Source organism: Plectrocnemia conspersa, unplaced genomic scaffold (genome assembly GCF_051122295.1).
Source record: "Plectrocnemia conspersa isolate PC_06_02 unplaced genomic scaffold, ASM5112229v1 ptg000006l, whole genome shotgun sequence".
Taxonomy (NCBI): domain Eukaryota; kingdom Metazoa; phylum Arthropoda; class Insecta; order Trichoptera; family Polycentropodidae; genus Plectrocnemia; species Plectrocnemia conspersa.
In genome coordinates, this window is record NW_028277170.1 from 24,737,478 (window position 1) to 24,754,158 (window position 16,681).

The window sequence follows — 16,681 nt, forward strand, 5'->3', positions numbered from 1 at the left end:
TAGAAGCCTCATACTAGCGTTAACTATATGCAGAGTCGCATAAAAGCTCGTTCGAGGTCTCGGTCAATATATGGTAAGACTCGGTTTTTATTAAAAAAAAAATAATTAAAAATTGCTTTTATATGCAAATTAAAATTCCAAACACTTTTTGCATTAAATATTTTTTAGTAGGATTTTATTTAGCAGAGTTATGACACTTTGAATTTTTACATTAGCCGCCATTTTGAAAAAAAATTTTATATATTTTTTTTAAACATAACGTATAGGGGCTGCACGTTAGTTCTAGGCGATACTCAAAATTTAAATTTTTATCTTCGAAACCAAACAGTTAAGAGCGTTAACTCTTCCGAAAGTCTCAAAATGGCTAGTATGGGGGTACGATCGAACTGATACATCGCTTGTTTTCAAGCAAAAATATATATTTTTTATATTTTACTTAGATGAACTTTAGGCTTCTCAACATTTCATGTATTGAGACCTTTTTGCCAAAATTCAACACTACTGAGTTATAAGTGATTGAATTTTAATACTTGTCGTCATTTTGCAAAAAATTTACAAAATGGATTTTGCTAACAAACATACACAGGATGCTTAAGAATTCTATACTGTCACAAAAATTGAAATTCAAATATATATAAATAAGCTCACACTGACCTAAACTATATTGAAAATCTTATGAGCGTATTTATGGTGGGTCGATCGACTCATCACACTAAACGTGTTATGAAAAAAAAATACTTTTATTTTTTAATTTTTAATTTTTTTTAATAGTATCGTAAGTATAGTCGAAAGCTCTATTTTGTATAAAAAATTCAAGTCGATTTCTTAAATAGAAGCCTCATACGAGCGTTAACTATATGCAGAGTCGCATAAAAGCTCGTTCGAGGTCTCGGTCAATATATGGTAAGACTCGGTTTTTATTAAAAAAAAAATAATTAAAAATTGCTTTTATATGCAAATTAAAATTCCAAACACTTTTTGCATTAAACATTTTTTAGTAGGATTTCATTTAGCAAAGTTATGACACTTTGAATTTTTACATTAGCCGCCATTTTGAAAAAAAATTTTATATATTTTTTTTAAACATAACGTATAGGGGCTGCACGTTAGTTCTATGCGATACATAAAATTAAAATTTTTATCTTCGAAACCAAACAGTTAAGAGCGTTAACTCTTCCGAAAGTCTCAAAATGGCTAGTATGGGGGTACGATCGAACTGATACATCGCTTGTTTTCAAGCAAAAATATATATTTTTTATATTTTACTTAGATGAACTTTAGGCTTCTCAACATTTCATGTATAGAGACCTTTTTGCCAAAATTCAACACTACTGAGTTATAAGTGATTGAATTTTAATACTTGTCGTCATTTTGCAAAAAATTGACAAAATGGATTTTGCTAACAAACATACACAGGATGCTTAAGAATTCTATACTGTCACAAAAATTGAAATTCAAATATGTATAAATAAGCTCACACTGACCTAAACTATATTGAAAATCTTATGAGCGTATGTATGGTGGGTCGATCGACTCATCACACTAAACGTGTTTTGAAAAAAAAATACTTTTATTTTTTAATTTTTAATTTTTTTTTATAGTATCGTAAGTATAGTCGAAAGCTCTATTAAGTATAAAAAATTCAAGTCGATTTCTTTAATAGAAGCCTCATACGAGCGTTAACTATATGCAGAGTCGCATAAAAGCTCGTTCGAGGTCTCGGTCAATATATGGTAAGACTCGGTTTTTATTAAAAAAAAAATAATTAAAAATTGCTTTTATATGCAAATTAAAATTCCAAACACTTTTTGCAATAAACATTTTTTAGTAGGATATTATTAAGCAGAGTTATGACACTTTGAATTTTTACATTATCCGCCATTTTGAAAAAAAATTTTATATATTTTTTTTAAACATAACGTATAGGGGCTGCACGTTAGTTCTATGCGATACTCAAAATTTAAATTTTTATCTTAGAAACCAAACAGTTAAGAGCGTTAACTCTTCCGAAAGTCTCAAAATGGCTAGTATGGGGGTACGATCGAACTGATACATCGCTTGTTTTCAAGCAAAACTATATATTTTTTATATTTTACTTGGATGAACTTTAGGCTTCTCAACATTTCATGTATAGAGACCTTTTTGCCAAAATTCAACACTACTGAGTTATAAGTGATTGAATTTTAATACTTGTCGTCATTTTGCAAAACATTGACAAAATGGATTTTGCTAACAAACATACACAGGATGCTTAAGAATTCTATACTGTCACAAAAATTGAAATTCAAATATGTATAAATAAGCTCACACTGACCTAAACTATATTGAAAATCTTATGAGCGTATGTATGGTGGGTCGATCGACTAATCACACTAAACGTGTTTTGAAAAAAAAAATACTTTTATTTCTTAATTTTTAATTTTTTTTTATAGTATCGTAAGTATAGTCGAAAGCTCTATTTTGTATAAAAAATTCAAGTCGATTTCTTAAATAGAAGCCTCATACGAGCGTTAACTATATGCAGAGTCGCATAAAAGCTCGTTCGAGGTCTCGGTCAATATATGGTAAGACTCGGTTTTTATTAAAAAAAAAATAATTAAAAATTGCTTTTATATGAAAATTAAAATTCCAAACACTTTTTGCATTAAACATTTTTTAGTAGGATTTCATTTAGCAAAGTTATGACACTTTGAATTTTTACATTAGCCGCCATTTTGAAAAAAAAATTTATATATTTTTTTTAAAAATAACGTATAGGGGCTGCACGTTAGTTCTATGCGATACTCAAAATTTAAATTTTTATCTTCGAAACCAAACAGTTAAGAGCGTTAACTCTTCCGAAAGTCTCAAAATGGCTAGTATGGGGGTACGATCGAACTGATACATCGCTTGTTTTCAAGCAAAAATATATATTTTTTATATTTTACTTAGATGAACTTTAGGCTTCTCAACATTTCATGTATTGAGACCTTTTTGCCAAAATTCAACACTACTGAGTTATAAGTGATTGAATTTTAATACTTGTCGTCATTTTGCAAAAAATTGACAAAATGGATTTTGCTAACAAACATACACAGGATGCTTAAGAATTCTATACTGTCACAAAAATTGAAATTCAAATATATATAAATAAGCTCACACTGACCTAAACTATATTGAAAATCTTATGAGCGTATTTATGGTGGGTCGATCGACTCATCACACTAAACGTGTTATGAAAAAAAAATACTTTTATTTTTTAATTTTTAATTTTTTTTAATAGTATCGTAAGTATAGTCGAAAGCTCTATTTTGTATAAAAAATTCAAGTCGATTTCTTAAATAGAAGCCTCATACGAGCGTTAACTATATGCAGAGTCGCATAAAAGCTCGTTCGAGGTCTCGGTCAATATATGGTAAGACTCGGTTTTTATTAAAAAAAAAATAATTAAAAATTGCTTTTATATGCAAATTAAAATTCCAAACACTTTTTGAATTAAACATTTTTTAGTAGGATTTCATTTAGCAAAGTTATGACACTTTGAATTTTTACATTAGCCGCCATTTTGAAAAAAAATTTTATATATTTTTTTTAAACATAACGTATAGGGGCTGCACGTTAGTTCTATGCGATACATAAAATTAAAATTTTTATCTTCGAAACCAAACAGTTAAGAGCGTTAACTCTTCCGAAAGTCTCAAAATGGCTAGTATGGGGGTACGATCGAACTGATACATCGCTTGTTTTCAAGCAAAAATATATATTTTTTATATTTTACTTAGATGAACTTTAGGCTTCTCAACATTTCATGTATAGAGACCTTTTTGCCAAAATTCAACACTACTGAGTTATAAGTGATTGAATTTTAATACTTGTCGTCATTTTGCAAAAAATTGACAAAATGGATTTTGCTAACAAACATACACAGGATGCTTAAGAATTCTATACTGTCACAAAAATTGAAATTCAAATATGTATAAATAAGCTCACACTGACCTAAACTATATTGAAAATCTTATGAGCGTATGTATGGTGGGTCGATCGACTAATCACACTAAACGTGTTTTGAAAAAAAAATACTTTTATTTCTTAATTTTTAATTTTTTTTTATAGTATCGTAAGTATAGTCGAAAGCTCTATTTTGTATAAAAAATTCAAGTCGATTTCTTGAATAGAAGCCTCATACGAGCGTTAACTATATGCAGAGTCGCATAAAAGCTCGTTCGAGGTCTCGGTCAATATATGGTAAGACTCGGTTTTTATTAAAAAAAAAATAATTAAAAATTGCTTTTATATGCAAATTAAAATTCCAAACACTTTTTGCATTAAACATTTTTTAGTAGGATTTCATTTAGCAAAGTTATGACACTTTGAATTTTTACATTAGCCGCCATTTTGAAAAAATTTTTTATATATTTTTTTTAAACATAACGTATAGGGGCTGCACGTTAGTTCTATGCGATACTCAAAATTTAAATTTTTATCTTAGAAACCAAACAGTTAAGAGCGTTAACTCTTCCGAAAGTCTCAAAATGGCTAGTATGGGGGTACGATCGAACTGATACATCGCTTGTTTTCAAGCAAAAATATATATTTTTTATATTTTACTTAGATGAACTTTAGGCTTCTCAACATTTCATGAAGAGACCTTTTTGCCAAAATTTAACACTACTGAGTTATAAGTGATTGAATTTTAATACTTGTCGTCATTTTGCAAAAAATTGACAAAATGGATTTTGCTAATAAACATACACAGGTTGCTTAAGAATTCTATACTGTCACAAAAATTGAAATTCAAATATGTATAAATAAGCTCACACTGACCTAAATTATATTAAAAAACTTATGAGCGTATGTATGGTGGGTCGATCGACTCATCACACTAAACGTGTTTTGAAAAAAAAATACTTTTATTTTTTAATTTTTAATTTTTTTTTATAGTATCGTAAGTATAGTCGAAAGCTCTATTTTGTATAAAAAATTCAAGTCGATTTCTTGAATAGAAGCCTCATACGAGCGTTAACTATATGCAGAGTCGCATAAAAGCTCGTTCGAGGTCTCGGTCAATATATAGTAAGACTCGGTTTTTATTAAAAAAAAAATAATTAAAAATTGCTTTTATATGCAAATTAAAATTCCAAACATTTTTTGCATTAAACATTTTTTAGTAGGATTTCATTTAGCAAAGTTATGACACTTTGAATTTTTACATTAGCCGCCATTTCGAAAAAAAAATTTATATATTTTTTTTAAACATAACGTATAGGGGCTGCACGTTAGTTCTATGCGATACATAAAATTAAAATTTTTATCTTCGAAACCAAACAGTTAAGAGCGTTAACTCTTCCGAAAGTCTCAAAATGGCTAGTATGGGGGTACGATCGAACTGATACATCGCTTGTTTTCAAGCAAAAATATATATTTTTTATATTTTACTTAGATGAACTTTAGGCTTCTCAACATTTCATGTATAGAGACCTTTTTGCCAAAATTCAACACTACTGTGTTATAAGTGATTGAATTTTAATACTTGTCGTCATTTTGCAAAAAATTGACAAAATGGATTTTGCTAACAAACATACACAGGATGCTTAAGAATTCTATACTGTCACAAAAATTGAAATTCAAATATGTATAAATAAGCTCACACTGACCTAAACTATATTGAAAATCTTATGAGCGTATGTATGGTGGGTCGATCGACTCATCACACTAAACGTGTTTTGAAAAAAAAATACTTTTATTTTTTAATTTTTAATTTTTTTTTATAGTATCGTAAGTATAGTCGAAAGCTCTATTTTGTATAAAAAATTCAAGTCGATTTCTTGAATAGAAGCCTCATACGAGCGTTAACTATATGCAGAGTCGCATAAAAGCTCGTTCGAGGTCTCGGTCAATATATGGTAAGACTCGGTTTTTATTAAAAAAAAAATAATTAAAAATTGCTTTTATATGCAAATTAAAATTCCAAACACTTTTTGCATTAAACATTTTTTAGTAGGATTTAATTTAGCAAAGTTATGACACTTTGAATTTTTACATTAGCCGCCATTTTGAAAAAAAATTTTATATATTTTTTTTAAAAATAACGTATAGGGGCTGCACGTTAGTTCTATGCGATACTCAAAATTTAAATTTTTATCTTCGAAACCAAACAGTTAAGAGCGTTAACTCTTCCGAAAGTCTCAAAATGGCTAGTATGGGGGTACGATCGAACTGATACATCGCTTGTTTTCAAGCAAAAATATATATTTTTTATATTTTACTTAGATGAACTTTAGGCTTCTCAACATTTCATGTATAGAGACCTTTTTGCCATAATTCAACACTACTGAGTTATAAGTGATTGAATTTTAATACTTGTCGTCATTTTGCAAAAAATTGACAAAATGGATTTTGCTAACAAACATACACAGGATGCTTAAGAATTCTATACTGTCACAAAAATTAAAATTTAAATATGTATAAATAAGCTCACACTGACCTAAACTATATTGAAAATCTTATGAGCGTATGTATGGTGGGTCGATCGACTCATCACACTAAACGTGTTTTGAAAAAAAAATACTTTTATTTTTTAATTTTTAATTTTTTTTTATAGTATCGTAAGTATAGTCGAAAGCTCTATTTTGTATAAAAAATTCAAGTCGATTTCTTGAATAGAAGCCTCATACGAGCGTTAACTATATGCAGAGTCGCATAAAAGCTCGTTCGAGGTCTCGGTCAATATATGGTAAGACTCGGTTTTTATTAAAAAAAAAATAATTAAAAATTGCTTTTATATGCAAATTAAAATTCCAAACACTTTTTGCATTAAACATTTTTAAGTAGGATATTATTTAGCAGAGTTATGACACTTTAAATTTTTACATTATCCGCCATTTTGAAAAAAATTTTATATATTTTTTTTAAACATAACGTATAGGGGCTGCACGTTAGTTCTATGCGATACATAAAATTTAAATTTTTATCTTAGAAACCAAACAGTTAAGAGCGTTAACTCTTCCGAAAGTCTCAAAATGGCTAGTATGGGGGTACGATCGAACTGATACATCGCTTGTTTTCAAGCAAAAATATATATTTTTTATATTTTACTTAGATGAACTTTAGGCTTCTCAACATTTCATGTATAGAGACCTTTTTGCCAAAATTCAACACTACTGAGTTATAAGTGATTGAATTTTAATACTTGTCGTCATTTTGCAAAAAATTGACAAAATGGATTTTGCTAACAAACATACACAGGATGCTTAAGAATTCTATACTGTCACAAAAATTGAAATTCAAATATGTATAAATAAGCTCACACTGACCTAAACTATATTGAAAATCTTATGAGCGTATGTATGGTGGGTCGATCGACTCATCACACTAAACGTGTTTTGAAAAAAAAATACTTTTATTTCTTAATTTTTAATTTTTTTTTATAGTATCGTAAGTATAGTCGAAAGCTCTATTTTGTATAAAAAATTCAAGTCGATTTCTTGAATAGAAGCCTCATACGAGCGTTAACTATATGCAGAGTCGCATAAAAGCTCGTTCGAGGTCTCGGTCAATATATGGTAAGACTCGGTTTTTATTAAAAAAAAAATAATAAAAAATTGCTTTTATATGCAAATTAAAATTCCAAACACTTTTTGCATTAAACATTTTTTAGTAGGATTTCATTTAGCAAAGTTATGACACTTTGAATTTTTACATTAGCCGCCATTTTGAAAAAAAATTTTATATATTTTTTTTAAAAATAACGTATAGGGGCTGCACGTTAGTTCTATGCGATACTCAAAATTTAAATTTTTATCTTAGAAACCAAACAGTTAAGAGCGTTAACTCTTCCGAAAGTCTCAAAATGGCTAGTATGGGGGTACGATCGAACTGATACATCGCTTGTTTTCAAGCAAAAATATATATTTTTTATATTTTACTTAGATGAACTTTAGGCTTCTCAACATTTCATGTTTAGAGACCTTTTTGTAAAATTTAACACTACTGAGTTATAAGTGATTGAATTTTAATACTTGTCGTCATTTTGCAAAAAATTGACAAAATGGATTTTGCTATCAAACATACACAGGATGCTTAAGAATTCTATACTGTCACAAAAATTGAAATTCAAATATGTATAAATAAGCTCACACTGACCTAAACTATATTGAAAATCTTATGAGCGTATGTATGGTGGGTCGATCGACTCATCACACTAAACGTGTTTTGAAAAAAAAATACTTTTATTTTTTAATTTTTAATTTTTTTTTATAGTATCGTAAGTATAGTCGAAAGCTCTATTTTGTATAAAAAATTCAAGTCAATTTCTTGAATAGAAGCCTCATACGAGCGTTAACTATATGCAGAGTCGCATAAAAGCTCGTTCGAGGTCTCGGTCAATATATGGTAAGACTCGGTTTTTATTAAAAAAAAAATAATTAAAAATTGCTTTTATATGCAAATTAAAATTCCAAACACTTTTTGCATCAAACATTTTTTAGTAGGATTTCATTTAGCAAAGTTATGACACTTTGAATTTTTACATTAGCCGCCATTTCGAAAAAAAAATTTATATATTTTTTTAAAACATAACGTATAGGGGCTGCACGTTAGTTCTATGCGATACTCAAAATTTAAATTTTTATCTTAGAAACCAAACAGTTAAGAGCGTTAACTCTTCCGAAAGTCTCAAAATGGCTAGTATGGGGGTACGATCGAACTGATACATCGCTTGTTTTCAAGCAAAACTATATATTTTTTATATTTTACTTAGATGAACTTTAGGCTTCTCAACATTTCATGTATAGAGACCTTTTTGCCAAAATTCAACACTACTGAGTTATAAGTGATTGAATTTTAATACTTGTCGTCATTTTGCAAAAAATTGACAAAATGGATTTTGCTAACAAACATACACAGGATGCTTAAGAATTCTATACTGTCACAAAAATTGAAATTCAAATATGTATAAATAAGCTCACACTGACCTAAACTATATTGAAAATCTTATGAGCGTATGTATGGTGGGTCGATCGACTCATCACACTAAACGTGTTTTGAAAAAAAAATACTTTTATTTTTTAATTTTTAATTTTTTTTTATAGTATCGTAAGTATAGTCGAAAGCTCTATTTTGTATAAAAAATTCAAGTCAATTTCTTGAATAGAAGCCTCATACGAGCGTTAACTATATGCAGAGTCGCATAAAAGCTCGTTCGAGGTCTCGGTCAATATATGGTAAGACTCGGTTTTTATTAAAAAAAAAATAATTAAAAATTGCTTTTATATGCAAATTAAAATTCCAAACACTTTTTGCATCAAACATTTTTTAGTAGGATTTCATTTAGCAAAGTTATGACACTTTGAATTTTTACATTAGCCGCCATTTCGAAAAAAAAATTTATATATTTTTTTTAAACATAACGTATAGGGGCTGCACGTTAGTTCTATGCGATACTCAAAATTTAAATTTTTATCTTAGAAACCAAACAGTTAAGAGCGTTAACTCTTCCGAAAGTCTCAAAATGGCTAGTATGGGGGTACGATCGAACTGATACATCGCTTGTTTTCAAGCAAAACTATATATTTTTTATATTTTACTTAGATGAACTTTAGGCTTCTCAACATTTCATGTATAGAGACCTTTTTGCCAAAATTCAACACTACTGAGTTATAAGTGATTGAATTTTAATACTTGTCGTCATTTTGCAAAAAATTGACAAAATGGATTTTGCTAACAAACATACACAGGATGCTTAAGAATTCTATACTGTCACAAAAATTGAAATTCAAATATGTATAAATAAGCTCACACTGACCTAAACTATATTGAAAATCTTATGAGCGTATGTATGGTGGGTCGATCGACTCATCACACTAAACGTGTTTTGAAAAAAAAATACTTTTATTTCTTAATTTTTAATTTTTTTTTATAGTATCGTAAGTATAGTCGAAAGCTCTATTTTGTATAAAAAATTCAAGTCGATTTCTTAAATAGAAGCCTCATACGAGCGTTAACTATATGCAGAGTCGCATAAAAGCTCGTTCGAGGTCTCGGTCAATATATGGTAAGACTCGGTTTTTATTAAAAAAAAAATAATTAAAAATTGCTTTTATATGCAAATTAAAATTCCAAACACTTTTTGCATTAAACATTTTTTAGTAGGATTTCATTTAGCAAAGTTATGACACTTTGAATTTTTACATTAGCCGCAATTTTGAAAAAAAATTTTATATATTTTTTTTAAACATAACGTATAGGTACAGCACGTTAGTTCTATGCGATACATAAAATTTAAATTTTTATCTTCGAAACCAAACAGTTAAGAGCGTTAACTCTTCCGAAAGTCTCAAAATGGCTAGTATGGGGGTACGATCGAACTGATACATCGCTTGTTTTCAAGCAAAAATATATATTTTTTATATTTTACTTAGATGAACTTTAGGCTTCTCAACATTTCATGTATAGAGACCTTTTTGCCAAAATTTAACACTACTGAGTTATAAGTGATTGAATTTTAATACTTGTCGTCATTTTGCAAAAAATTGACAAAATGGATTTTGCTAACAAACATACACAGGATGCTTAAGAATTCTATACTGTCACAAAAATTGAAATTCAAATATGTATAAATAAGCTCACACTGACCTAAACTATATTGAAAATCTTATGAGCGTATGTATGGTGGGTCGATCGACTCATCACACTAAACGTGTTTTGAAAAAAAAATACTTTTATTTTTTAATTTTTAATTTTTTTTTATAGTATCGTAAGTATAGTCGAAAGCTCTATTTTGTATAAAAAATTCAAGTCAATTTCTTGAATAGAAGCCTCATACGAGCGTTAACTATATGCAGAGTCGCATAAAAGCTCGTTCGAGGTCTCGGTCAATATATGGTAAGACTCGGTTTTTATTAAAAAAAAAATAATTAAAAATTGCTTTTATATGCAAATTAAAATTCCAAACACTTTTTGCATTAAACATTTTTTAGTAGGATTTCATTTAGCAAAGTTATGACACTTTGAATTTTTACATTAGCCGCCATTTCGAAAAAAATTTTATATATTTTTTTTAAACATAACGTATAGGGGCTGCACGTTAGTTCTATGCGATACTCAAAATTTAAATTTTTATCTTAGAAACCAAACAGTTAAGAGCGTTAACTCTTCCGAAAGTCTCAAAATGGCTAGTATGGGGGTACGATCGAACTGATACATCGCTTGTTTTCAAGCAAAACTATATATTTTTTATATTTTACTTAGATGAACTTTAGGCTTCTCAACATTTCATGTATAGAGACCTTTTTGCCAAAATTCAACACTACTGAGTTATAAGTGATTGAATTTTAATACTTGTCGTCATTTTGCAAAAAATTGACAAAATGGATTTTGCTAACAAACATACACAGGATGCTTAAGAATTCTATACTGTCACAAAAATTGAAATTCAAATATGTATAAATAAGCTCACACTGACCTAAACTATATTGAAAATCTTATGAGCGTATGTATGGTGGGTCGATCGACTCATCACACTAAACGTGTTTTGAAAAAAAAATACTTTTATTTTTTAATTTTTAATTTTTTTTATAGTATCGTAAGTATAGTCGAAAGCTCTATTTTGTATAAAAAATTCAAGTCAATTTCTTGAATAGAAGCCTCATACGAGCGTTAACTATATGCAGAGTCGCATAAAAGCTCGTTCGAGGTCTCGGTCAATATATGGTAAGACTCGGTTTTTATTAAAAAAAAAATAATTAAAAATTGCTTTTATATGCAAATTAAAATTCCAAACACTTTTTGCATTAAATATTTTTTAGTAGGATTTCATTTAGCAAAGTTATGACACTTTGAATTTTTACATTAGCCGCAATTTTGAAAAAAAATTTTATATATTTTTTTTAAACATAACGTATAGGGGCAGCACGTTAGTTCTATGCGATACATAAAATTTAAATTTTTATCTTCGAAACCAAACAGTTAAGAGCGTTAACTCTTCCGAAAGACTCAAAATTTCTAGTATGGGGGTACGATCGAACTGATACATCGCTTGTTTTCAAGCAAAAATATATATTTTTTATATTTTACTTAGATGAACTTTAGGCTTCTCAACATTTCATGTATAGAGACCTTTTTGCCAAAATTCAACACTACTGAGTTATAAGTGATTGAATTTTAATACTTGTCGTCATTTTGCAAAAAATTGACAAAATGGATTTTGCTAACAAACATACACAGGATGCTTAAGAATTCTATACTGTCACAAAAATTGAAATTCAAATATGTATAAATAAGCTCACACTGACCTAAACTATATTGAAAATCTTATGAGCGTATGTATGGTGGGTCGATCGACTCATCACACTAAACGTGTTTTGAAAAAAAAATACTTTTATTTTTAAATTTTTAATTTTTTTTTATAGTATCGTAAGTATAGTTGAAAGCTCTATTTTGTATAAAAAATTCAAGTCGATTTCTTGAATAGAAGCCTCATACGAGCGTTAACTATATGCAGAGTCGCATAAAAGCTCGTTCGAGGTCTCGGTCAATATATGGTAAGACTCGGTTTTTATTAAAAAAAAAATAATTAAAAATTGCTTTTATATGCAAATTAAAATTCCAAACACTTTTTGCATTAAACATTTTTTAGTAGGATTTTATTTAGCAGAGTTATGACACTTAGAATTTTTACATTATCCGCCATTTTGAAAAAAAATTTTATATATTTTTTTTAAACATAACGTATAGTGGCTGCACGTTAGTTCTATGCGATACTAAAAATTTAAATTTTTATCTTAGAAACCAAACAGTTAAGAGCGTTAACAGTTCCGAAAGTCTCAAAATGGCTAGTATGGGGGTACGATCGAACTGATACATCGCTTGTTTTCAAGCAAAAATATATATTTTTTATATTTTACTTAGATGAACTTTAGGCTTCTCAACATTTCATGTATAGAGACCTTTTTGCCAAAATTCAACACTACTGAGTTATAAGTGATTGAATTTTAATACTTGTCGTCATTTTGCAAAAAATTGACAAAATGGATTTTGCTAACAAACATACACAGGATGCTTAAGAATTCTATACTGTCACAAAAATTGAAATTCAAATATGTATAAATAAGCTCACACTGACCTAAACTATATTGAAAATCTTATGAGCGTATGTATGGTGGGTCGATCGACTCATCACACTAAACGTAAAAATACTTTTATTTCTTAATTTTTAATTTTTTTTTATAGTATCGTAAGTATAGTCGAAAGCTCTATTTTGTATAAAAAATTCAAGTCGATTTCTTGAATAGAAGCCTCATACGAGCGTTAACTATATGCAGAGTCGCATAAAAGCTCGTTCGAGGTCTCGGTCAATATATGGTAAGACTCGGTTTTTATTAAAAAAAAAATAATTAAAAATTGCTTTTATATGCAAATTAAAATTCCAAACACTTTTTGCATTAAACATTTTTTAGTAGGATTTCATTTAGCAAAGTTATGACACTTTGAATTTTTACATTAGCCGCCATTTTGAAAAAATTTTTTATATATTTTTTTTAAACATAACGTATAGGGGCTGCACGTTAGTTCTATGCGATACTCAAAATTTAAATTTTTATCTTAGAAACCAAACAGTTAAGAGCGTTAACTCTTCCGAAAGTCTCAAAATGGCTAGTATGGGGGTACGATCGAACTGATACATCGCTTGTTTTCAAGCAAAAATATATATTTTTTATATTTTACTTAGATGAACTTTAGGCTTCTCAACATTTCATGAAGAGACCTTTTTGCCAAAATTTAACACTACTGAGTTATAAGTGATTGAATTTTAATACTTGTCGTCATTTTGCAAAAAATTGACAAAATGGATTTTGCTAATAAACATACACAGGTTGCTTAAGAATTCTATACTGTCACAAAAATTGAAATTCAAATATGTATAAATAAGCTCACACTGACCTAAATTATATTAAAAAACTTATGAGCGTATGTATGGTGGGTCGATCGACTCATCACACTAAACGTGTTTTGAAAAAAAAATACTTTTATTTTTTAATTTTTAATTTTTTTTTATAGTATCGTAAGTATAGTCGAAAGCTCTATTTTGTATAAAAAATTCAAGTCGATTTCTTGAATAGAAGCCTCATACGAGCGTTAACTATATGCAGAGTCGCATAAAAGCTCGTTCGAGGTCTCGGTCAATATATAGTAAGACTCGGTTTTTATTAAAAAAAAAATAATTAAAAATTGCTTTTATATGCAAATTAAAATTCCAAACATTTTTTGCATTAAACATTTTTTAGTAGGATTTCATTTAGCAAAGTTATGACACTTTGAATTTTTACATTAGCCGCCATTTCGAAAAAAAAATTTATATATTTTTTTTAAACATAACGTATAGGGGCAGCACGTTAGTTCTATGCGATACATAAAATTTAAATTTTTATCTTCGAAACCAAACAGTTAAGAGCGTTAACTCTTCCGAAAGTCTCAAAATGGCTAGTATGGGGGTACGATCGAACTGATACATCGCTTGTTTTCAAGCAAAAATATATATTTTTTATATTTTACTTAGATGAACTTTAGGCTTCTCAACATTTCATGTATAGAGACCTTTTTGCCAAAATTCAACACTACTGAGTTATAAGTGATTGAATTTTAATACTTGTCGTCATTTTGCAAAAAATTGACAAAATGGATTTTGCTAACAAACATACACAGGATGCTTAAGAATTCTATACTGTCACAAAAATTGAAATTCAAATATGTATAAATAAGCTCACACTGACCTAAACTATATTGAAAATCTTATGAGCGTATGTATGGTGGGTCGATCGACTCATCACACTAAACGTGTTTTGAAAAAAAAATACTTTTATTTTTTAATTTTTAATTTTTTTTTATAGTATCGTAAGTATAGTCGAAAGCTCTATTTTGTATAAAAAATTCAAGTCGATTTCTTGAATAGAAGCCTCATACGAGCGTTAACTATATGCAGAGTCGCATAAAAGCTCGTTCGAGGTCTCGGTCAATATATGGTAAGACTCGGTTTTTATTAAAAAAAAAATAATTAAAAATTGCTTTTATATGCAAATTAAAATTCCAAACACTTTTTGCATTAAACATTTTTTAGTAGGATTTAATTTAGCAAAGTTATGACACTTTGAATTTTTACATTAGCCGCCATTTTGAAAAAAAATTTTATATATTTTTTTTAAAAATAACGTATAGGGGCTGCACGTTAGTTCTATGCGATACTCAAAATTTAAATTTTTATCTTCGAAACCAAACAGTTAAGAGCGTTAACTCTTCCGAAAGTCTCAAAATGGCTAGTATGGGGGTACGATCGAACTGATACATCGCTTGTTTTCAAGCAAAAATATATATTTTTTATATTTTACTTAGATGAACTTTAGGCTTCTCAACATTTCATGTATAGAGACCTTTTTGCCATAATTCAACACTACTGAGTTATAAGTGATTGAATTTTAATACTTGTCGTCATTTTGCAAAAAATTGACAAAATGGATTTTGCTAACAAACATACACAGGATGCTTAAGAATTCTATACTGTCACAAAAATTAAAATTTAAATATGTATAAATAAGCTCACACTGACCTAAACTATATTGAAAATCTTATGAGCGTATGTATGGTGGGTCGATCGACTCATCACACTAAACGTGTTTTGAAAAAAAAATACTTTTATTTTTTAATTTTTAATTTTTTTTTATAGTATCGTAAGTATAGTCGAAAGCTCTATTTTGTATAAAAAATTCAAGTCGATTTCTTGAATAGAAGCCTCATACGAGCGTTAACTATATGCAGAGTCGCATAAAAGCTCGTTCGAGGTCTCGGTCAATATATGGTAAGACTCGGTTTTTATTAAAAAAAAAATAATTAAAAATTGCTTTTATATGCAAATTAAAATTCCAAACACTTTTTGCATTAAACATTTTTAAGTAGGATATTATTTAGCAGAGTTATGACACTTTAAATTTTTACATTATCCGCCATTTTGAAAAAAATTTTATATATTTTTTTTAAACATAACGTATAGGGGCTGCACGTTAGTTCTATGCGATACATAAAATTTAAATTTTTATCTTAGAAACCAAACAGTTAAGAGCGTTAACTCTTCCGAAAGTCTCAAAATGGCTAGTATGGGGGTACGATCGAACTGATACATCGCTTGTTTTCAAGCAAAAATATATATTTTTTATATTTTACTTAGATGAACTTTAGGCTTCTCAACATTTCATGTATAGAGACCTTTTTGCCAAAATTCAACACTACTGAGTTATAAGTGATTGAATTTTAATACTTGTCGTCATTTTGCAAAAAATTGACAAAATGGATTTTGCTAACAAACATACACAGGATGCTTAAGAATTCTATACTGTCACAAAAATTGAAATTCAAATATGTATAAATAAGCTCACACTGACCTAAACTATATTGAAAATCTTATGAGCGTATGTATGGTGGGTCGATCGACTCATCACACTAAACGTGTTTTGAAAAAAAAATACTTTTATTTTTTAATTTTTAATTTTTTTTTATAGTATCGTAAGTATAGTCGAAAGCTCTATTTTGTATAAAAAATTCAAGTCGATTTCTTGAATAGAAGCCTCATACGAGCGTTAACTATATGCAGAGTCGCATAAAAGCTCGTTCGAGGTCTCGGTCAATATATGGTAAGACTCGGTTTTTATTAAAAAAA